At 41.5% G+C, this 24,610-nt stretch overlaps 1 long non-coding RNA gene across 2 annotated transcripts; it reads right to left on the bottom strand.

Annotated features, from left to right (window-relative positions):
* Positions 1 to 15,502: 15,502 nt before the first annotated feature.
* LOC125555916 lies at positions 15,503 to 17,586 on the bottom strand. Of its 2 annotated transcripts, XR_007304954.1 has the most exons (4): positions 17,186 to 17,586; positions 16,999 to 17,075; positions 15,997 to 16,065; positions 15,503 to 15,921 (listed from the first exon to the last, which is right to left on the bottom strand). It is a non-coding gene; the product is annotated as an uncharacterized LOC125555916 (long non-coding RNA). The 2 variants fall into 2 exon arrangements; XR_007304953.1 differs by having other exon boundaries at positions 15,997 to 17,075.
* Positions 17,587 to 24,610: the final 7,024 nt, after the last annotated feature.

Raw genomic sequence — 24,610 nt, 5'->3', positions numbered from 1 at the left:
GCCCGATGCAGTAATAGGTAAGTTTTTGGTTAAGTCATTTACTGCACTCGTTCTTTTTGATACTGGTGCATCGCATTCATACATCTCAAGGGGATTTGTGGATAAGTATAACCTACCAACCCAAGCCCTTAGGTCACCCCTGTTAGTAACCTCGCCAGGAGCAGAGTATGTGGCAAGTTTATGGTGTGATCGGTTACCATTAAGGATTGGTAACTATGTTTTTCCCTCAGACCTAATAGTATTGGAATCTCAAGGATTGGATGTGATATTAGGCATGGATTGGTTATCAAAGTATGAAGGGAATATTGAGTGTGCTAGTAAGTCAATTTTGCTTACCACACCAGAAGGGAGAAGGATCAAGTATGTATCCCGGCATGTACCAAAAAGGACACACGTGAATTGCCTAACAGGAGTTGTGCAGGAGGAAGTACCAGTGGTAAAGGATTTTCCTGATGTATTTCCAGAAGAGTTACCAGGCATGCCGGATAGAGACATCGATTTTTTAATTGAGCTTTTGCCAGGTACCTGCCCAATATCGAAGCGACCATACCAGATGCCAGCAAAGGATTTGGTGGAAATTAAGAATCAAATTAAGGAGTTACTGGATAAAGGTTACATTCGCCCAAGTTCTTCGCCTTGGGGATCACCCGTACTTCTAGTGGAAAAGAAGGATGGATCATTAAGGATGGTTGTAGATTATCGGGGATTGAATGAAGTAACCATCAAGAATAAGTACCCACTGCCAATGATTAATGATCTGTTTGATCGGTTGCAAGGAGCTAAAGTGTTTTCCAAGATCGATTTGCGATCAGGGTACCATCAATTGAAGATTCGAGAGCAGGACATACCTAAGACAACATTCACCACGAGATATGGACTGTATGAGTATACCGTTATGTCATTTGGATTGACTAACGCACCTGCCTATTTTATGAACCTGATGAACAAAGTGTTTATGGAGTTTTTGGATAAGTTCGTCGTAGTGTTCATTGATGACATCCTGGTTTATTCAAAGAATGAAGAGGAGCATAAGGAACATTTGCGTTTGGTTTTGGAGAAACTAAGGGAACATCAGTTATATGCCAAATTCAGCAAATGTGAGTTTTGGTTGAAGGAAGTTGGATTCCTCGGACACGTTATATCCTGAGAAGGTATAGCAGTTGACCCCACTAAGGTTGAGACCGTAATCGAATGGGAAGCACCAACGACAGTTGGAGAGATCCGGAGTTTTCTTGGACTCGCAGGATACTACCGGAGATTCATTGAGAACTTTTCAAAGATTGCAAAGCCTATGACTGAATTGTTGAAGAAGGATACTAAGTTCAAATGGACTGAGGAGTGTGAGGCTAGTTTCCAGGAATTGAAGAAACGTTCGGTTACCTCACCAGTATTGATTTTGCCAGATCAAACCAAGGATTATGAGGTGTATTGCGACGCTTCACGTCGAGGACTTGGAGCAGTGCTTATGCAGGAAGGAAGAGTTGTTTCGTATGCCTCACGGCAACTGAAGCCTCATGAGTTGAATTATGCCATGCATGATTTGGAGTTAGCAGCCGTAGTGCATGCATTGAAGACGTGGAGACATTTACTCATTGGAAATCATTGTGAGGTGTACACGGATCACAAGAGTTTGAAGTACATTTTCACTCAGAAGGAGTTGAACCTCCGACAAAGGAGATGGTTGGAGCTCATCAAGGATTATGATATGAAATTGCATTATCACCCCGGGAAAGCTAATGTAGTAGCTGACGCTTTGAGCCGTAAGAGCCATGTCAACACCCTAGTGACGGGGAAAATACCCAAGGAGTTAGCAGAAAACCTTCGTGAGCTATGTTTGGAAATAGTTCCGAGAGGCTATGTAGCAGCATTGGAGATTCAGTCAACATTGATGGATAGAATCAGAGAAGCTCAGAAATCTGACAAGGAGATTGCTTCTATAAAAGAGAAATTGAGCGAAGGAAAAGCAAAGGGATTTCGTGAGGATGAGCACGATACCCTATGGTTTGAGGACCGTGTTTATGTGCCCAATGACCCGGAGATCAGGAAGTTGATTTTACAAGAAGCACATGATTCACCGTATTCGATTCACCCAGGGAATACCAAGATGTATTTGGATTTGAAGGAAACATTCTGGTGGACCAGAATAAAGAAGGATATTGCAGCATATGTAGCAGTTTGTGACGTATGTCAGAGAGTAAAGGCAGAGCATCAGAAGCCAGCAGGATTGTTACAACCATTGCCGATACCCGAATGGAAGTGGGATAAGATAGGCATGGATTTTATCACAGGACTACCCAGGACGAAAGCAGGCTATGACTCGATATGGGTAGTAGTTGATCGTTTGACAAAGGTAGCACATTTCATTCCAGTTAAGACCACTTACACCAGTGCTAAGTTGGCAAAGATATACATGACTAGGATCATTTGTTTGCATGGAGTTCCGAGGAGTATCGTATCAGATAGAGGAACCCAATTTACCTCAAAGTTTTGGAATCAGTTGCATGAAACTTTAGGAACCAGACTAGAGTTCAGCACAGCTTTTCATCCGCAGACAGATGGACAGACCGAGAGAGTCAATCAGATTTTGGAAGATATGCTGAGAGCTTGTGCACTAGATTATGGATCTAGCTGGGATGATAACTTGCCATATGCGGAGTTTTCTTATAACAACAGTTACCAAACCAGTTTGAAGATGGCACCTTTCGAAGCTTTATACGGAAGGAGGTGCAGGACACAGTTGTCATGGGACGAAGTTGGAGGCCGTCAGTTCTTTGGACCAGATTTGATTAAGGAGTCTGAACGGAAAGTTAAGTTGATTCGCGATAGGCTCAAGGTAGCCCAGTCCAGGCAGAAGAGCTACGCAGATTCAAAACGCAAGGAGACAGTTTACGGAACTGGAGACAGAGTTTATCTCCGAGTATCCCCACTTCGAGGAGTTAAGCGCTTTGGAGTTAAGGGAAAGTTAGCACCACGTTTCGTTGGACCGTATAAGATCTTGCAACGTATGGGAGAAGTCGCTTATAAGTTGGAATTACCAGAGGGACTGTCAGGAGTTCATGATGTATTTCATGTTTCTCAGCTGAAGAAATGTCATGCCGAGATGGCGGAGATACCGCTAAGAGATACCGTGCCACTCGAAGCGATTCAGTTGAAGGACGACTTAACATATGAGGAGAAGCCAGTCAAGATTCTCGATTATGCCAGCAGAGTTACCCGCAGCAAGGTTATCAAGTTTTGCAAAGTTCAGTGGAACCACCACTCAGAGGATGAAGCCACCTGGGAAAGAGAAGAAGATCTGCTCAAGGACCACCCTCACCTATTTTCTAGCCAACCCGAATCTCGAGGGCGAGATTCATCTTAAGGGGGTAGGTTTGTTGTAACATCCCAAATTTGCAATTTGGAATGTTATACACTAGATCATCATGCATATCATATTTTCTTGCATTTTGGTTGATCCTAGAAATTTCACGCCAACTTCAAGGACCTTCGGGAGAGAGTTGGAGATTTTCGTTAATTTCATATTGAGAGTTTTCTCGAATTTGAAAAGAGATCAATTGATTTATTTATTTCATCTTCAATTATTTTCCAATAATCAAATATGAGAGAGGGATAATAATGACTTTCCCCAAAAATTTAGGGAAAATGAAGATCTAATGGATAAATCAATTTTGTTTTCCGGAGTTCATTTGCATTTTATTTGGATAGGGAAAAATGCGTGTTTTCAAAAAAATTGCCATTTTAGGTCGGAGTTAAAGTTCATTTTGTTCGGCTCATTTTAGAGTCGGGGAAAAATTTGCTTTAGAGTTTGGAATTCGTTTTACTTTTCTTTTTCCTTTGTTTTTCTGCGCGCGGAACTATTTTAAAAAAAAGGAGTGTAGCGCCCCCGCCTTGAGCCAAGGCCTAGCCGGCCCAGCCGACCTCCTAGCCGCGCGTGCCAGCCAGGCCGCCGCCTCGCCCGAGTTCGGCTTGGACTCAAGCCAGCCGCCGCCGCCTCTTTCTTGCCCCCTCCCCTCCCTCCTATAAATACCCCCCCTCTCCACCAAGCAGAGCAAGCAGCAAGCCACCGCCGCTCGAGCCCGCGCCCCCCGGCCGCCTGCCGCCGCCGCCGCCGCTGCCAGCCCCCGCCGCTCCTAGCCACCGCCACCCTTAGCACGCCCCCGCCGGAGCCTCGTCGAGGTAGCGCGCCCCTCTCTTTTTTCCTCCGCCCCGGTCCGGTTTTTCCTAAGAACCGTCCATTTTCTCTCCGTTTCTTTTTCTTTTCTTTCTGGTTTTTGTTTCGGTTTTCTTCGAAACCCCTAGAATCGGTTTTCCGTTTCTTTTTCGGTTCTTTTCCCGACCCTAGATCGGTTTTCGTTCTTCTTTCGGACCGTTCCTCTCAACGAACGTGATCACCGATTATTCCCAGGTTAACGACGTCCGTTCGTTTAACCGTTCTTCTTTTTCTTTCTCGTCGGATTTATTCCGCGATCGCGATCTCAGATCCGATCTTCGTTCTAGTCTTTCTTCTCGCTCGTTTATCGGAATAGGTGATTCAAGCGCTGGAGTTTCTTTTCGAAACGCCGTCTGTCTAATCAACTTGAACAAGTTTTTTGCCCCGGTAAAATTTGACTAGATTCAACTTTGCTAGAACGAGTTGTTTTCTCCGCCGTTTGTTTTCCGTTTCTTTGTTCGTTCATTCTTTCTTTTGCAACCGGAGTTCTTAAGTTGAACTATCTGGTTTCGTTCTCTTGTTCGAGTTTTACCTGTGGCATTAGATGAGTACTTATTGTAATGCTTGTTGTTTGTCTGTGATAAGATCACCCGGATTGCGCTGCTTGGTTACTTCGAAACCCTAGGTCTCGCGGAATCATCAGCAAGGCAAGTAACACTTTGATCATACCTTTTCTACAACCCATGTTTTATTGCATTTAGATCATCCTCTCACATTGTGCATGGATTTAGATAATTAAATTGTGGGATGGGAAGTAGATGAGTAGTACCTATCCACCTGTATTACCTATGAAACCCTTGGGAGTTACTTCTACGGTTTGCTTTATTATGCCATGCTATGGCTAGTAGACGTGGATTGGGTGAAGTGATATCCATGACAGAATGTGAGTTTGTTAATTTTAATGGTTTATCTAAGGTGGCACTAAAGCTTCTGGAGGTAGGTACAGTTTATCATGTTGCTGATAGTCAGTGGGTAAGTCATGTCCATTGTGTCCCTAAGAAGGGAGGTATTATTGTTGTTCCTAATGATAAATACGAATTGATCCCACAAAGAATTGTTACAGGTTATAGATGGTAATTGATTTCTGCAAATTAAATAAAGCTACTAGAAAGGATCATTACCCTTTACCTTTTATTGATAAAATGCTAGAAAGATTATCCAAACATACACATTTTTGCTTTCTAGACGGTTATTCTGGTTTCTCTCAAATACCTGTGTCGAAAGAGGACCAGGAAAAGACCACTTTTACTTGCCCTTTCGGTACCTTTGCTTATAGATGTATGCCATTTGGTTTATGTAATGCACGAGCTACCTTTCAAAGATGTATGACTGCTATCTTCTCTGACTTTTGTGAAAAGATTGTTGAGGTTTTCATGGATTATTTCTCCATGTATGGAACTTCTTTTGATGATTGCTTAAGCAACCTTGATCGAGTTTTGTAGAGATGTGAAGAAACTAATCTTGTCTTGAATTGGAGAAGTGCCACTTCATGGTTAATGAAGGTATTGTCTTGGGGCATAAAATTTCTAAAAGAGGTATTGAAGTTGATAAAGCTAAAGTTGATGCTATTGAAAAGATGCCGTGTCCTAAGGACATTAAACGTATAAGAAGTTTCCTTGGTCATGCCAGTTTTTATAGGAGGTTCATTAAAGACTTCTCAAAAAAATTAGGCCTCTGACTAACCTCTTACAAAAAGATGTTCCTTTTTATCTTTGATGATGATTGTGTAGAAGCATTTGAAATACTTAAGAAAGCCTTGATTTCTGCACCTATTGCTCATCCACCTGATTGGAATTTACCCTTTGAAATTATGTGTGATGCTAGTGATTATGCTGTAGGTGCTGTTCTAGGACAAAGAGTTGATAAGAAATTAAATGTTATCCAATATGCTAGTAAAACTCTAGACAGTGCTCAGATAAAATATGCTACGACTGAAAAAGAATTTTAAGCAGTTGTATTTGCTTGTGATAAGTTCAGACCTTATATTGTTGATTCTAAAGTAACTGTTCACACTGATCATGCTAATATTAAATACCTTATGGAAAAGAAAGATGCTAAACATAGACTTATTAGATGGGTTTTCTTGCTACAAGAATTTTATTTGCATATTATTGATAGGAAGGGAGCTGAGAACCCCGTTGCAGACAACTTGTCTAGGTTAGAAAATGTTCTTGATGACCCACTCCCTATTGATGATAGTTTTCCTGATGAACAATTATCTGTCATAAATGCTTCTCGTACTGCTCCATGGTATGCTGATTATGCTAATTACATTGTTGCTAAATTTATACCACCTAGTTTCACATACCAGCAAAAGAAAAAGTTTTTATATGATTTAAGACATTACTTCTGGGATGACCCACATCTTTATAAAGAAGGAGTAGATGGTGTTATTAGACGTTGTGTACCTGAGCATGAACAGGAACAGATCCTACGCAAGTGTCACTCCGAGGCTTATGGAGGACACCACGCTGGAGATAGAACTGCACATAAGGTATTGCAATCCGGTTTTTATTGGCCTACTCTTTTCAAAGATGCCCGTAAGTTTGTCTTGTCTTGTGATGAATGTCAAAGAATTGGTAATATTAGTAGACGTCAAGAAATGCCTATGAAGTATTCACTTGTTATTGAACCATTTGATGTTTGGGGCTTTGATTATATGGGACCGTTTCCTTCCTCTAATGGGTATACACATATTTTAGTTGTTGTTTATTAAGTTACTAAGTGGGTAGAAGCTATTCCAACTAGTAGTGCTGATCATAACACCTCTATTAAGATGCTTAAAGAAGTTATTTTTCCGAGGTTTGGAGTCCCTAGATACTTAATGACTGATGGTGGTTCACATTTTATTCATGGTGCTTTTCATAAAATGCTTGCTAAGTGTGATGTTAATCATAGAATTGCATCTCCATACCACCCACAGTCTAGTGGTTAAGTATAATTGAGTAATAGCGAGATTAAATTAAATTTTGTAAAAGACTGTTAATAGATCTAGAAAGAATTGGTCCAAGAAACTTGATGATGCATTATGGCCCTATAGAACTGCATATAAAAATCCTATGGGTATGTCTCCGTATAAAATGGTTTATGGAAAAGCATGTCACTTACCTCTCGAACTAGAACAAAAGGCATATTGGGCCATTAAAGAGCTCAATTATGATTTCAAACTTGCCAGTGAGAAGAGACTATTTGACATTAGCTCACTTGAGTGAGTGGAGAACCCAGGCCTATGAGAATGCCAAACTGTTTAAAGAAAAAGTTAAAAGATGGCATGACAAAATGATACAAAAGCATGAGTTTAATGTAGGTGATTATGTTTTGTTATACAACTCTCATTTAAGATTTTTTGCAAGAAAACTTCTCTCTAAATGGGAAGGTCCTTACGTTATCGAGGAGGTCTATCGTTCCGGTGCCATAAAAATCAACAACTTCGAAGGCACAAATCCAAAGGTGGTGAATGGTCAAAGAATCAAACATTATATCTCATGTAATCCCATAAATGTTGAAACCATTTTTATTGACACCGTAACCCCGGAGGAGTACATAAGGGACACTTTTTAGAATGTTTCAGACTTCGAAAAGGAATAGGTATGTGGTACGGTAAGTAAACCGACTCCAAAACAGTTCTAATAGCAATTTTTCTCTGTTTTGGAATATTTAAAAAATAGGAAAATAAGTAGTCCGAAAGGGACACGAGGCATCCAGGAGGGTGGAGGGTGCGCCCTACCCCATAGGCGCGCCCCTGCCTCATGGGCACCTCGTGTACCCTCCGGACTCTGTTTTCTTGCATGATACTTCTTTTGGTCGGTAAAAATTCATTATATAATCTCCCGAAAGTTTTGACCATGGTACCACGACAAAATCCTCTACTTTTGTTTCGAGCTGTTTTTCTGACAGATCTAGATCACCATGACGTCTTCAAGCGCTCCAAGGACCAATTTTCGAGAAGGTCATCAACTCCTACCTTGTGGAGGTGCTGCAACACCCTCAAACCATTGAGATGCGTGAGGGGGTGCTTCACATCCGTGATGTTGAGGGACCAAGGAGGACTGGAAGCGTGGATACAAGACTCGAAGAAATGGAGCAACAAGTTTTCAAGTGCCAGGGGATGGTGGAACGCGGACTCAACGCCATCCACATGATGATCGCGGAGTTCAGCAACAACCACAAGCTGGATGCCAAGAACATTGGGGAGATCATCTTCAAGCTTCATGAGAAAATCAAGCACCTCCAAGCCTAGATCTATGACCTACAAAACCAAAACTGTGAGTATGAACATAGATTCAAGAGGATGAGTTTGGCTGCAGATTTGAGGATCCCGGAGACTCAATCATCCTTCTATGATGGTGAGCCCATGCCTTGGAAGATGGACGACAAGCCTACATCATCAACAACTCCATCATCACCACCTCCGAAGAAAGAGACATAAATACATGGGTATGGGCACTCCCCTTGGCAACTGCCAAGCTTGGGGGAGGTGCCCCAGTATTGTATCACCATCACACTTCTATCTTTACCGTTTTTCTTAGTTCGATCCTTTTGGTTATATCTTGATCCAGTAGAATAAAGTTTAGTATGATCTAGCTTTGAGTTTTTGTGTTGATCCTTATCTATGTAATCGAGTCCGTGAGCTATATATAATAAAGATTAGTCTTAAGTCGAGGGCTTGGTTATCCTGCTATGATCTTGAGGGAATAAAAGAAAAAAAGAATAAAAAGAAATAAAGAGATCATATTGATCTTATGGAGAGTAATGACTTCACATATAAAGAGTATGATGAATAAAAGTTGGTGAGAGTTGACAAACATAGTTTTGGTCATCATTGCAATTAACATGAGGTAATAAAGAATGTAACATCCCAAATTTGCAATTTGGAATGTTATACACTAGATCATCATGCATATCATATTTCTTGCATTTTGGTTGATCCTAGAAATTTCACGCAACTCAAGGACCTTCGGAGAGAGTTGGAGATTTCGTTATTTTCATATTTGAGAGTTTTCTCGAATTTGAAAAGAGGATCAATTGATTTATTTATTTCATCTTCAATTATTTTCCAATATCAAGTATGAGAGAGGGAATAATATGACTTTCCCAAAAATTTAGGAAAATGAAGATCTAATGGATAAATCAATTTTTGTTTTCCGGAGTTTATTTGCATTTTATTTGGATAGGGAAAAATGCGTGTTTTCAAAAAAATTGCATTTTAGGTCCGGAGTAAAGTTCATTTTGTTCGGCTCATTTTTAGGAGTCGGGGACAATTTACTTTAGAGTTTTGGAATTCGTTTAGTTTTTTTTCTTTGTTTTTCTGCGCGCGGAACTATTTAAAAAAAAGGAGTGCAGCGCCCCCGCCTGGGCCAAGGCCCAGCCGGCCCAGCCGACCTCCTAGCCGCGCGCGCCAGCCAGGCCGCCGCCTCGCCCGAGTCCGGCTTGGACTCCAAGCCAGCCACCGCCGCCTCTTTTTCTTGCCCCCTCCCCCAAGTAAACCCCTCCCCTCCCTCCTACAAATACCCCCCCCTCTCCACCCCAAGCAGCAGCAGCAGCCACCGCCGCCTCGAGCCGTGCGCCAGCCCCGCCGCCTGCCGCCGCCGCCGCCCTTAGCCGCCGCCGCCCTTAGACGCCGCCGCCGGAGCCCCTCGCCGGAGCCTCGTCGAGGTAGCCGCGCCCCTCTCTTTTTTTCCTCGCCCCGGTCCGGTTTTTCCTAAAAGAACCGTTCCGTTTTCTCTCCATTTCTTTTCTTTTCTTCCGGTTTTTGTTTCGGTTTTCTTCCGAAACCCTAGATCGGTTTTCCGTTTCTTTTTCGGTTTCTTTTCCGAAACCCTAGATCGGTTTTCGTTCTTCTTTCGGACCGCTCGTCTCAACGAACGTGATCACCGATATTTCCCAGTTAACGACGTCCGTTCTTTTAACCGTTCTTCGTTTTTCTTTCTCTTCAGTTTTATTCCGCGTTCTTTTCCGCGATCGCGATCTCAGATCCGATCTCCATTCTAGTCTTTATTCCCACTCGTTTATCGGAATCAGGTGATTCAAGCGCCTGGAGTTTTGTTTCGAAACCGCCGTTCTGTCTAATCAACTTGAACAAGTTTTTGCCCCGGTAAAATTTGAGCTAGATTCAACTTGCTAGAACCGAGTTGTTTTCTTCCGCCGTTTGTTTTCCGTTTCTTTGTTCGGTTCATTCTTTCTTTGCAACCGGAGTTCTTAAGTTGAACTATCTGGTTCGTTCTCTTGTTCGAGTTTTACCTGTGCATTAGATGAGTACTTATTGTATGCTTGTTGTTTGTCTGTGATAGATCACCCGGATTGCGCTGCTTGTTACTTCGAAACCCTAGGTCTCGCGGATCATCAGCAAGGCAAGTAACACTTTGATCATACCTTTTCTACAACCCATGTTTTATTGCATTAGATCAATCCTCTCACATTGCATGATTAGGATCTAATTAAATTGTGGGATGGGAAGTAGATGAGGTAGTACCTATCACCTGTATTACTATGAAACCCTTGGGAGTTACTTCTACGTTTGCTTATTATGCCATGCTATGCTAGTAGACGTGGATTGGGTGAGTGATATCCATGACAGATGTGAGTTTGTTAATTTTTAATGGTTTATCTAAGGTGGCAACTTAAACACACATCTGGGTGGATTGAGGCACCTGATGTCTATCAGGACTTGCCTGTTTTTTTTGGACCGCCACCCAGGCTCAAAGGGATCATAAGATAATTCATGCTAGAAACTTCTGTGTGCAGCCACATGCTACTATGGGCTCTGGCATAGTTGACTAAGTTGTGCGAACTCTTACGGGGTGGACTAGCAGATGTAGGGGTTGTAGGTGGTACGGTCTACCCCACATGTAAGGTGCTAGTGCTTCTGAAAGACTATGTCTCGATCATCCGTCTTCTCAAACACCATGTAGTGCGAGAAAACAAACGGAGACGATCGAGTCATGTGGGGAAAAGTGCGCAAACCTCTGCAGAGTGTACAAACTAATCATGATTAGCCGTGTCCCCGGTTATGGACAGCTTGAGTATCTAGTACTTGAATATCATGTGAATCTCATCATGTTACTTCTAATTAATGTTGTTGGGTTTTAATTGTTCACTTAATTGGGATCGGAATGCTGTCAACCATTCTCGATGTTTCACAACCACCATGATAGTTAAATAAATTTATTCCTTTGCAGTAGGGAAAAACTGGCTTTACGCAAAACTGTAACCATAGAGCTTTCCACCAGCCATATATGCATATAGTATAGCTATTTCATTCCATTACTCTCTATGTGTTACTTTGCCAGCATATTCCATGTGCTGACCCATTTTCGGGCTGCAACTTCTCATGTTGCAGACTTTTCAGACGACGAGTAAGGTGCTTTTAGGTCGTGGTTCTATACTCAGTGATGCCGCTGGAGTTGATGGACCCATTTATCTTCCGAGTCTTCCGCTGTTATCATTATTAGATGGCCTTAAGCCATTTTTATTGTAATAAGTTCTCTTTGAGACAACGTTGTAATAAGTGTGTGATTGCCACTCTGCTATGAATCCTTCGATGTACTGTGTGGTGTCAGCATTACTGATCCAGGGATGACACTTGAGCACAGAGCACTTGATCCATTCGGATCGGGTCGCTACAAAGAAATAGAGGTTTTCACATAGAAATATACTATCTTGGACATCTTTTATGATTGTGAGCACTCATTAAAATGTGACATGCTAAAAAGTTGATGTTGGACAAGGAAGACAACATAATGGGTTATGTTTTCTTATATCCGAAATAAATTATATTATCATGGATCATCCAACATGTTGAGCTTGCCTTTCCCCTCATGCTAGCCAAAGTCTTTGCACCAAGTAGAGATACTACTTGTGCTTCCAAATATCCTTAAACCTAGTTTTGCCATGAGAGTCCACCATATCTACCTATGGATTGAGTAAGATCCTTCAAGTAAGTTGTCATTGTTGCAAGCAATAAAAATTGCTCTCTAAATATGTATGATGTATTAGTGTGGAGAAAACAAGCTTTATACAAGCTTGTGATATGGAAGAAATAAAAGCGACATACTGCATAATAAAGGTCCCTATCACAAGTGGCAATATAAAGTGACGTTCTTTTGCATTAAGATTTTGTGCATCCAACCATAAAAGCACATGACAACCTCTGCTTCCCTCTGCGAAGGGCCTATCTTTTATTTTTTTCTTATACCTTATACAAGAGTCATGGTGATCTTCACCTTTCCTTTTTACACTTTATCCTTTGGCAAGCACTATGTGTTGGAAAGATCCTGATATATATATATATATATACATAAACACTATTCTGATCACGGGATCATAATAATATTCTGATCACAACCTGACCTGCCCCGCTAGTAGTACGTTGAACTTCCCTGTGAACTAGGTTGAACTTCCGCCAACATTGCCCAAATGGGGCTTGCGATATACCGTTGGAAAGCTATGGACACCAATATCATGACCCAACTTAAATTTTTGGCAAAATATAAGTGGTTTAAGAGCAGTTTTGAAAACCGTCTTTTCTTTCGCACAAAAACGTGAATCGTATTTTCGATCGCATTTCTAAACCGTTTATCGGAATGAGCCATATAATATGGCGTTGGAAAGCTGCTGCAAAACCGCTCCTTCCACATGTTGAAATTTTTCTCTAATTCCCTATGGTTAAAGAGTAATTTGAAAAAACATAAAATTTCCTAAACCAAACAGCCGAGTTCGTTTTTCCGATGTCATTTCTAAACGGCTAATCCAATGGATGCATATGATATGGCGTTGGAAAGCTTATGAAAATGCGCTACTTTTTCAACTTTTAAGTTTTTTTTTCTAATTTTTAATGGTTTAAGAGTAATTTAGAAAATGGTCCAAGTCCTACCGAGTTCGTATTTTTGAGCTAATTTTTTAACCGTGCGTCCGAATGCAGCAAATGATATGGCGTTGGAAAGCTTGAACAAATGCAAAACTTTTTTGTATATATTGTTTCTCCTAATTCATTACAGTTTTATGTCAGTTTTGAAAATGGCTAAAAACGTATTTTTGCCGTAATTTCTACAAACTTTATCGGAATGGGGCAAATAATATACCGCTGAAAAGCTACGGAAAATGCGAAACTTTTTCATGTTGATGGGTTTCTCTGATTCCTAGCCGTTTTCATGTAATTTCAAAAACGGCGAGATCATTCGTTCTGCCTTTATCGCGAAACAGATTCTTCGGAAATGCACCGCGTGAAGAACCTGAACTTCTCGGCGCGTGTACCTGAACTTCACTCTATTTTTCACGTGATTTTTTTGCTCATGGGTCTCCATCCACTGCTTGTAGCTTTCCATCCACTCACCGGGGTTGAGCAGGTGATATACCGATGGAAAGCTGCTATAAACACACAACTTCCCCGTGTTGATCGTTTTTTCATACTCGCGACGATTTTAAATGTTTTTCATCTAAAATTCATTCAGCGTAGTAGTTGAACTTCATGTTGTTTTCACGTTGAACTTCTGTGACGTATTTTTGTTTTTAATTTTCTCATCCATTCGTTAGTGTTACACAAATGATATTTCCTTTGTACAAATCTCTCTCACAATAATCTTTTTAACTTTCTCCGATGGAGGACTTGAACTTATAACAACAAAACTTTTAGCCTTTGCTTTTTTATCCCTTTTTAATACAAAATGCATACCATCTAGTACATTAACTTCTGGCGGTTATCAACCTGAACTTCTCTCGGTTACGTGAATTTTTTGAGATTTTTTATGAATTTTTAAACTGATTTTCTAAATCTTTTTTTATGAATTTTGAAGCGCTCTATTTTTAATAGCTGAACTTCTTGTTATTTAATTTTTGAACTTCTTATTTCCATTCTTTTAATAGTGAGGAAAATCAAAGTTTTCTATAATCATCGAACTTCTCCATCTTTTTAATATGGACTTCCTAGTTTTATTTCTTAATCTTTTTTACGAAATTTTGAAGCGCTCTATTATTAAAAGTTGAACTTCTTGTTATTTAATTTTTGAACTTCTTATTTCCATTCTTTAATAACAAGGAAAATTTGAGTTTTCTATAATCATCGAACTTCTCCATCTTTTTAAATTGGACTTCCTGGTTTTATTTCTTTTAGTAACGGAAAAATCTTATATTTTGATAGACATCGAGCCGCTCCTTTTTTAAATTTTAACTTTTTATGTCTTTTTAAAAAATGTGTCAATTATAGTTTTGTTAGAAACATCAAACTTCTTCATTATTTCAAAATTGAACTTATTGGTTTTATTCTTTAGTAACCGAAAAAATCTTATTTTTCGAATAAATATCAAACTGCTCCACTTTTTCAAATTGAACTTCTTGGTTTTATTCTCCATTAACGAGGGAACATGAGTTTTATTATATACATTGAACTACTCCATTTTTTAAATTGAACTTCTTGCTTTATTATTTAGTAACGGGAGAAATCCAAGTTTTGTAAAAAACATCAAACCATTCTACTATTATAAATTGAACTTCTTGGGGGTTTTTGTTTACTGATGTAGAATATCTGAGTTTTTTATATACGTTGAACTACTCTATTATTTTAGTTTGAACTTCTTGGTTTTATTATTTTAATAGCGAGAAAATCCAAGTTTTTTATATACATCCAACTATTCTATTATTTAAAATTTAACTTCCTAGTTTTATTTGACCTAGGAGTATGTTAATAAACATCCAACTGTTGTGCTATTTAAACCTGGACTTTTTAAATGTATTTTTGAGAAACAAAGAAAAATTGTTTTTCTTTTTTAATAAACTTTAAACTTTTCTATTTTTAAAATATGAACTTTATGGATTTTTTGTGTGTTCGCCTCTTTATTATTGGAATCTCAATCTGTGTGTTTTGCCGTAAGCAAACATTTTGAACTATCCATGCCAGAGAATATGAACTTCGCATCAACATTTTTTTATCTTTCAGAATTGCTCGCTTTTTATTCTTTTAGTTTTGAACTTTTATGCTCTATTTTTTTGTAACAGTTTCATGAAGGAGAAGGAAAGCTGCAACATAATGTGTGTCAGAGAGCAACTAGTTGGGGAAAGCAACCAACACATGATAATTTTTTTACTGTAAAGAACAGAGAACACTTTTTTTTATCATGTCTTCCAATTTGAACCTCACTAAAAAAGTTTGTATTCAATGTTTTTTTTGGTGTTTCTATATTGCTTGAACTTGTTGTTTTCTCAAAATTGAACTTCCTAATTTACTCCACGAACACAAAAACGGACACTATAAAACCAATATGGAAAACAAACATCACAAAAAATTGTTTTTTAATTCAGTGTAATACGCGCGCGCTCACAGACGCATAACACATCCAAACACAGACACTCAGAAAAGAACTACAACCGTGTTGTCATACACATGTTGTTTCTCTTTCCTTCCTGTAATATACACATTGAACCACAACTCCTTAGCGTCAGAATGCAACAGGTAGAACCAGGAAAATAGGACGTCTGACGAGCCACTTCATCCACAAGATGCAACTCTCCGGTTAGTGAAAACACCAACAAAAACAAGAAACAAATCTCTCTAAACCTTAATCCCAAGATCTACCCTTCAAGTAAGATCGAAGAGGTGAATGTGTAAATAAACCAATGACCGATCTACACTGAATACTCTCTAGCAAGAATCCCGACGCTCCGGAGCGAAGAGGTGACGCCATGTTGCACGGTGAGCACATGATCCTCGTCCCCTCTCCCTGCAAACCATGGAACATCAATCAAATTTATAACACACCAACAACAGAAAGACAGCCACAAAACAAACGCCTTACCGTGTCTCTTCAGTCTCCGACCGAGAACGAGATCGTCATCATCCACAGCAACAGCATCCGACGAGCCACCTTCTCAATAAAACCAAGAGTCAAGTCCTGAAAGCGAACATTAGAAATTACACTATTCTAATCCTACGCAGAGGCAATGGTAGAAGAATAGTCTGCCACATTTAAACAGTGGACAAACAACATTAATGCAACAACATCACGGTCATACCAACGGAACTAAACAAATCCCGAGACAAGAGATTGCTGAATTTGGGCGAGATTCAACACACCAAACCAATACTGTTAACTAGCATGGCGAACCTATCAGGCTGTAAAATTTAGCATAGAAGAATTTGTACACCAACTATTATATTTAGCATTTGGCAACTATTAGATGTTGCCTCCTGATTACAACTTCCTGAAAATGTGTAAATAAACCAATGACCAAGTAGTAAAACACCGAATAGCATGAGTGGTTCTTATTCTGAACAGATGTCATACTCGTAACTGTTAGTTGATTTTCAACACATTTGTCTGCCAAACATGAAACATTAGAAATCACACTGTTGTAATCCTACACAATGGCAATGATAGAAGAATAGTTTGCCACACTTAAACAATGGACCAAAAGCATTAATGCAACGACATCATACCAACGGCGAATAATTCACACTAAGCAAACCCTAAGAAAGAATATCGCTGAATTTGAGCAAGATTCTACACACCAAACCAGTATTGTTAACTTGCACAGTGAACCCATTGGATTGTAAAATATGGAGCGGAATTCATAGCAACCAAGAGATGAATCCTCATTGGATCAATTGTAGTCTTTGAAAACGAAACAACCATCTCAATCTCCTACTGGTTTCGACACCAGAGCAGCAGACGGGGCCAAATGTGAGACGAATAATTTACAGGGCGCGAGAGAGCAAACACTTCCCAATCTCGCAGCAAGCGACACATGAGTCGCGCTAGGAGGAGACAGGGAGAGGGGGCACCTGGGAAGTGACGTACTCTTTGCGGTCGTTGATGTCGAAGGAAACCATCGCATCCGTTTGCCTCCACATGCGCGCGGCGCGAGTAGCGACCGCCTGCAACATCAACGAAACATGGAGCCATGTCAGGATCGAGGCAGCAGAGGGAAGAAGGTCACGGTGGCGAGTGGAAGAAGTTCACGGCGGCAGGTGGAGGAAGGTCGCACGGTGGGAGGATCTCGGTGGTTGTCGCGTGGCAGTAGGATCCCGACGGCAGGAGGTGGGGCGATGCGGTTGCAGTGGCGTGATCCCCATCATGGGACGGTACCTGCGGCTCGATCCCAGTCGTGGGACGGTGCCTACGGCGCGATCCCCATCATGGGACAGTGGCTGCGGTGTGATCCCCATCGTGGGACAGTGGCGGCGGTGTGATCCGGGGTGAGGGACAGTTCCGACGCCGGTTGGTAGCGGTGGGAGGCGCACCGGAGCAAGGGGCGGAGGTGGAGGTGGAAGGGAATCTGGTGGCACGCCGGAGGTTGGGTCAACGGCGCCTGGATGCAGGGGAAGCGGGGGGTGGTGGCGCCGTGTGGCAGGGGAAGCGGGGGGCGGCGGTGCCGGGAGGCAGGGGAAGCGGCGGGGGGGGGGGGGGGGGGGGGGGGGGGGGGGGGGGGGGGGGGGGGGGGGGGGGGGGGGGGGGGGGGGGGGGGGGGGGGGGGGGGGGAGGGGGGGGGGTTGGGGATCGGGTGGAAGAGTGGGTGTGGTTTTTTTGTCCTGCACGGGTTCGGGGAGTTCGGAAACAAGTGCATCGGGCCCTATATAGGGTTGATCCTGATCCAAATAACTATTCTGATCCTGGGATCAGAATAGTGCTATTATATATATATATATCCAATTGGATGTGGGTTTTCATAAAGCATTATTGTTGACGTTACCCTTGAGGTAAAAGGTTGGGAGGCAAAACTATAAGCCCCTATCTTTCTCTATGTCTGATTAAAACTTCGTACCCATAAGTATTGCCTGAGTGTTAGCAATTGTGAAAGACTAAATGATAGTTGAGTATGTGGACTTGCCTAAAAGCTCTTATATTGACTCTTTCCAATGTTATGATAAATTGCAATTGCTTCAATGACTGAGATTATAGTTTGCTAGTTTTTCAATGAAGTTTCTGATTTATACTTTACATTGTGAATGGATTGTTACTTCAGCATAAGAAATCATATGACAATATATATATATATGTTGCTATTCTAAGATGATCATGATGACCTCATATCCGTATTTTATTTTATCGACACCTCTATCTCTAAACATGTGGACATATTTTTCGATATCGGCTTCCGCTTGAGGACAAGCGAGGTCTAAGCTTGGGGGAGTTGATACATCCATTTTGCATCATGCTTTTATATCGATATTTATTGCATTATGGGCTATTATTACACATTATGTCACAATACTTGTGCCTTTTCTCTCTTATTTTACAAGGTATACATGAAGAGGGAGAATGCCGACAGCTGGAATTCTGGGCTGGAAAAGGAGCAAATATTAGAGACCTATTCTGCCCAACTCCAAAAGTCCCGAAACTCCATGAAAGTTAGTTTTGGAATATATTAAAAATATTGGGCGAAGAAAGCACCAGAGGGGGCCACCCACTGTCCACAAGGGTGGAGGGCTCGCCCCCTGCCTCGTGGGCCACCTGGAAGCCCCCCAATGCCCATCTTCTGGTATAAGGTGTCTTTTGACCTGGAAAAAATCATAAGGAAGCTTTCGGGACGAAGCGCCGCCGTCTCGAGGCGAAACCTTGGCGGAACCAATCTAGGGCTCCGGCGGAGCTGTTCTGCCGAGGAAACATCGCTCCGGGAGGGGGAAATCATCACCGTTGTGCTCACCATCTATCCTCTCATCGAGAGGGGGTCAATATCCATTAACATCTTCACTAGCATCATCTCCTCTCAAACCCTAGTTCATCTCTTGTATCCGATCTTTGTCTCAAAACCTTAGATTGGTACCTATGGGTTTCTAGTAGTGTTGATTACTCCTTGTAGTTGATGCTAGTTGGTTTATTCGGTGGAAGATTATATGTTCAAATACTTTATGCACATTAATACCCCTATGATTATGAACATGAATATATTTGTGAGTAGTTACGTTTGTTCCCGAGGACATGGGAGAAGTCTTGTTATAAGTAGTCATGTGAATTTGGTATTCGTTCGATATTTTTATGAGATGTATGTTGTCTTTCCTCTAGTGGTGTTATGTGAACGTCGACTACAGGACACTTCACCATTGTTTGGGCCTAGGGGAAGGCATTGGGAAGTAATAAGTAGATGATGGGTTGCTAGAGTGACAGAAGCTTAAACCCTAGTTTATGCCTTGCTTCGTAAGGGGCTGATTTGGATCCATATGTTTCATACTATGGTTAGGTTTACCTTAATTCTTCTTTCGTACTTGTGGATGCTTGCGAGGGGGGTTAATCATAAGTGGGATGCTTGTCCAAGGAAGGGAAGTACCCAAGCATCGGTCCACCTACATATCAAATTATCAAAGTAACGAACGCGAATCATATGAGCATGATGAAAACTAGCTTGATGATAATTCCTATGTGTCCTCGGGAGCATTTCCTTTATATAAGAGTTTGTCCAGGCTTGTCCTTTGCTACAAAAAGGATTGGGCCACCTTGCTGCACCTTGTTTACTTTTGTTACTTGTTACCCGTTACGAATTACCTTATCACAAAACTATCTGTTACCGATAATTTCTGTGCTTGCAGAGAATACCTTACTGAAAACTGCTTGCCATTTCCTTCTGCTCCTTGTTGGTTTCGACACTCTTACTTATTGAAAGGACTACAATAGATCCCTTATACTTGTGGGTCATCAGTGGTCATCACTTCAGCTCTAAATCTCTTGTGGCTAAAGCTTTCCGTCATGGGTTTTATTGGTTGACGACTCATGTTGATGCAGAAGATCTGGTTAGCAAGTGTGACGGCTGTCAGAAGTTTTCTAGACGAGCTCATGTGCTGGCTCAAGAATTGAGGATGATTCCAATTACTTGGCCGTTTGCCGTCTGGGGGCTGTATATGGTTGGACCTTTCAAGAGGTCTAAGGACAAAAAGACCCATCTCTTGGTGGCGGTTGACAAGTTTACCGAGTGGGTTGAGGCATAACCGAACAGCAAGTGTGATGCGGCGACGGCGGTTCATTTTATTAAGAAGGTGATCTGATGTTTTGGATACCCCCACAGTATCATAACTGATAATGGCACCAATTTGTCTAAAGGTGCTATGAAAGAGTTCTGTCAACGAGAACATATTCATCTCGACGTTTCTTTTGTGGCCCACCCCCAGTCCAATGGTCAAGCTGAAAGGGCTAATCAAGCAATCTTGAGAGGGATAAAGCCCCGATTTATGGTCCCTTTGCAGAGGACGCCGGGTTGTTGGGTTGAAGAATTACCCTCAGTGCTTTGGAGTATCAATACCACCCCCAACAGATCAACTGGTTACACGCCCTTCCTCATGGTCTACGGCACAGAAGCGGTTCTTCCAAGTGATATCCGTCATGATTCGCCCCGGGTGTCGGCTTATGTTGAAGCTATCAATGTAAAAGCTCGTTAGGATGCTCTTGATATATTGGATGAGGAGCGTGACCTTGCAGCGGCTTGTTCAGCGATATACCAGAAAGATCTGCATCGTTATCATAGCCTCTAGGTTAAAACCCGGACCTTTCAAGAAGGCGACTTGGTGCTCTGGCTCATCCAAGATCAGACAGATATGCACAAGTTATCCCCTCCTTGGGAAGGACCTTTTGTGGTCAGCAAGAACCTGAACAACGGGTCATATTACCTCATTGATATTCAAGACCACAAGGACTCACACACATCGGAGGAGGAGAACCGACCGACCTTGGAACATTGCTCATCTTCGGCCTTATTACACTTGAGCCACCGGCTCTTGTGTGTACATACTTTCATCAATGTATATATTATGATCAATACAATAAAGCTGTCATCCCTGATAATTCAGGGCCTCTGTCATTTCATTTCTAAATATATGAGTCTTTATTATTTGTTCATAAGGTCACTTGGGGGCTTCCTGTTCAATGAACATAGCTATGCTTACCCTCTTGATCGGCTTCCTAGCCACTCTTATTGGTCACTTGGGGGCTTCCTATTCAATGAACATAGCTATGCTCACCCTCTTGATCAGCTTCCTAGCCACTCTTGTTGGTCACTTGGGGGCTTCTTGCTCAATGAGCATAGCTATGCTTACCCTCTTGATCAGCTTCCTAGCCAGGTGTAACACCAAATTACGGGTTAACCGACATGTATGTTGTTGTTACTCCACCTAGGTAATCCTAGAATGACCCGCCGTACTTTTAACAGACAATCTTTTAAATAAGACCATGAACTTGTTAAAGTTCAAATAGCGGTTTGTCATGTGAGAATCGGCTTACAGGTGTGCTGGAATTTAACTCAGTGGTTGTGTGGCCCATGAAAGCACTTGACGTGTTAGGCTTGGCGGCCTATGAAAGCCCTATTTTTCTGGATTTGTTTTTCTGAAAATTTTGGATTCGTATCCTTCTTCCATATTAATATATGGTTTTTTGCAATTCAGGCCATGTAGCATTGATTATATGACTCATATTTGAGCATATTGGGTTAATAACCCGCCCTGATAAGCATACTTTAAGTCGCCAGGATGATTTGCCTTGAATAAATTCAAGTCATAATTTTTCATATTTACGGATTAATACCCATGCTGGATTACAATCATTAGAACATCATTATGATATTAGTCTACAGGTATGACTTCATATTTGAATAAATATTTCGGGTTTTTTCTAACCCGCCCTGGTTATAGACTTTAAGTCGCCAGAGCATGTTATATTGGAAATTATGACCCGCCCTGGCATAAACTGCCAGGGTGTATGTTGTTTACCATGTGTGCAGGAACATTGAAAAACAATATGATATTCCCTGCAAGCTCATCAGTGGCACATAAAAAAAATTCAGCAGTTTTAAGGCTAAACATGCAGGGTGGCATGACAAATCATTGTTTCAACTAGCCTATTACAAGGCTTCCCAAATCCCAAATGATTAAGAGTTTTTTCAAAGCGAAACGCCGCACTGCAGTCTGAGAACTGCCCCTTGAATCAATTGTTCTGGTCTTGGCCGGTTGAAGCTTCCGGGTTATCCTGCACCGGTTCTTCTTCTTCTTCCTCCTCCATCATCTGGAAGTCAGATGATGTCCAGTCGATGCTAGTTGAAGCTTTAAACTCGGCTTCATCGTCTATAAAATTGGACGGATCAACATCGGGAGCAAAAGTGTGCTTACATATTGAGGAATGAGCTCTATGATTTCATAAGTCGGCACTTTTACTTTTGCGTTCTCCTTTGTATAAGCCGCCTGATACATAGACAAACCAGTTTCTTCGGCCAATTTGGTTGCCAGAGGGAGCATCTCTTTTACACATTTTGTAAAATCACTAGCATTGAAGGAAGACCCGTCCTCCTTGAGGCTCAGACAGACAGTTGCCATCTCCTCCGAGTCTAATTCCGCCTGCCATGCTTTGGCCCAGCTCAAAGCAGTGATGGCGCTTGCTCGGGCTGAGGATTGCTTGATTTCTTCAATTCTCTTAGGCATGACAGATAATTTGTCTAGCACTTCCCTGATGAGTGAAGGTGGTTCTTTATTATGCGAGATGGCTGCGATGGTTCACTGAGTGCATGTATAAAACTATTCCACCAGAGTGTAAACCGCCTTCAGCTTCCCCAACATGTCTTGGCCAAGGTTAGCATTCCTAGGGCCTGTTGAATAAGTGCACAGATAAGTCGCTGGGCGGATTAAGGTTAAAAATTGGAAGTGGTCGAAACATCTTGAGTTACTTACCGAAGATAGCAGTTGTCATCTGGGATATGTGGTGTTTTAAGCTGATCAATTCTGCAGCAGTCTCATTCAAGGAAGATTCGGCAGTCTCTACTCTTTGAACCAAGATGGCCTTCTCTTTGTCCCAGGCGGCTCTTTCCGTGGAAAATCCAGTTTTGAGCTTCTCGCTCTCTTCAAGACTAAGCTTAAGCTTGGACTCAGCATCGCGTGTTTCAGCCTCTTGCTGCTCAAGCCTGGTCTTTAAATTAACTACCCGGGACTCAGCCTGAGTCAAAGCGCCCTGCAAGTAAAGAGTTGAACAAGTTATAAACATATTTGCCAGGGCACATCTTCAAACAAGTCTCAAGCACGTTGCAAGAAAATCACTTGACACTTGGGGGCTAATGTGTGCGGAAGTTCTTTTTAACATTTATATTTTGATCCGGCTCATCTTTTTCAAGATGAGCCAGCCCATGACGGCTATGGTCTGGAGTTCTTTCATATAATGGAAATGATCATGTTATCTTTATCAAGATAAGCTGACCCATGAGGGCTATGACTTTGGAGATTGCAGAAACATATGGACAAGTCTTAACCCTACTCAAAAGTATCTTTTGCTACGGATAAGACTTGGGGGCTGGATGACTATATATGCAAAGGAAACAGATGTTCATACCTCATATTTCTGGCGCAATTTCTTGACCAGATCTGCCTCCAGGTCACGACCAATATGCAGCTGGCTCAGATAACTAGAATACAATTCATTGACGCCCAAATGTGAGTAATTTGTAACGTCAAACCTTCGCAGAGTGCTTGGCTAGAATGGTGGGGTTCCTAGGCTCAGTATAGCCAATGTCAGTAATGATAACATCCTCCGCAGCTTGTTGTGAAGGAGGTTCGTCAGCAGGTTTTATGTGACTTGGCAGCTTAGCACTGGATGGGTCAACACCCATTGAATCCACCGTGACGTCTTGATTCTTGGGTGGAGGATCATCAGCAACAGCCTCAGGAGTCTGATGGGAAGCTTCAGATATAGTTTGTTTTTCCGACTCAGCAACCTTGGGGTCTTCGGCCGGCTTATGGACCTTTAGCTTCTTGCTGGGCTTGGCTATACCACTGAAAATAAGACATATAAGGATGTCAACATATCAGTGTGTAAGTGTTAAAGCAAAGAAATCTAATGTTCTCACCTAGGAGCAACTTCGAAGAGGGGAGTCTAAGTCCCAGTTGAGTCACCGGAGGATGAGTGAGAAGTTCCCTGATAATTTGAGTCAGATGAATTAATGAAGGAAATATGCCCTAGAGGCAATAATAAAGTGGTTATTTATATTTCCTTATATCATGATAAATGTTTATTATTCATGCTAGAATTGTATTAACTGGAAACTTAGTACATGTGTGAATACATAGACAAAAAAGAGTGTCCCTAGTATCCCTCTACTTGACTAGCTCATTAATCAAAGATGGTTAAGTTTCCTGACCATAGACATGTGTTGTCATTTGATGAACGGGATCACATCATTAGAGAATGATGTGATGGACAAGACCCATCCGTTAGCTTAGCATTATGATCGTTTAGTTTTATTGCTATTGATTTCTTCATGACTTATACATATTCCTCTAACTATGAGATCGTGCAACTCCCGAATACAGGAGGAACACCTTGTGTGCTATCAAACGTCACAACGTAACTGGGAAATAATAAATATGCTCTACAGGTGTCTCCGACGGTGTTTGTTGAGTTGGCATAGATCAAGAGTAGGATTTTTCACGCCGTATATCGGAGAGGTATC

This window comes from Triticum urartu, chromosome 5, assembly GCF_003073215.2.
Source record: "Triticum urartu cultivar G1812 chromosome 5, Tu2.1, whole genome shotgun sequence".
Classification (NCBI taxonomy): Eukaryota; Viridiplantae; Streptophyta; class Magnoliopsida; order Poales; family Poaceae; genus Triticum; species Triticum urartu.
Note: the sequence above shows the minus strand (reverse complement) of the source record. Positions and strands in the feature narration are given on the sequence as shown.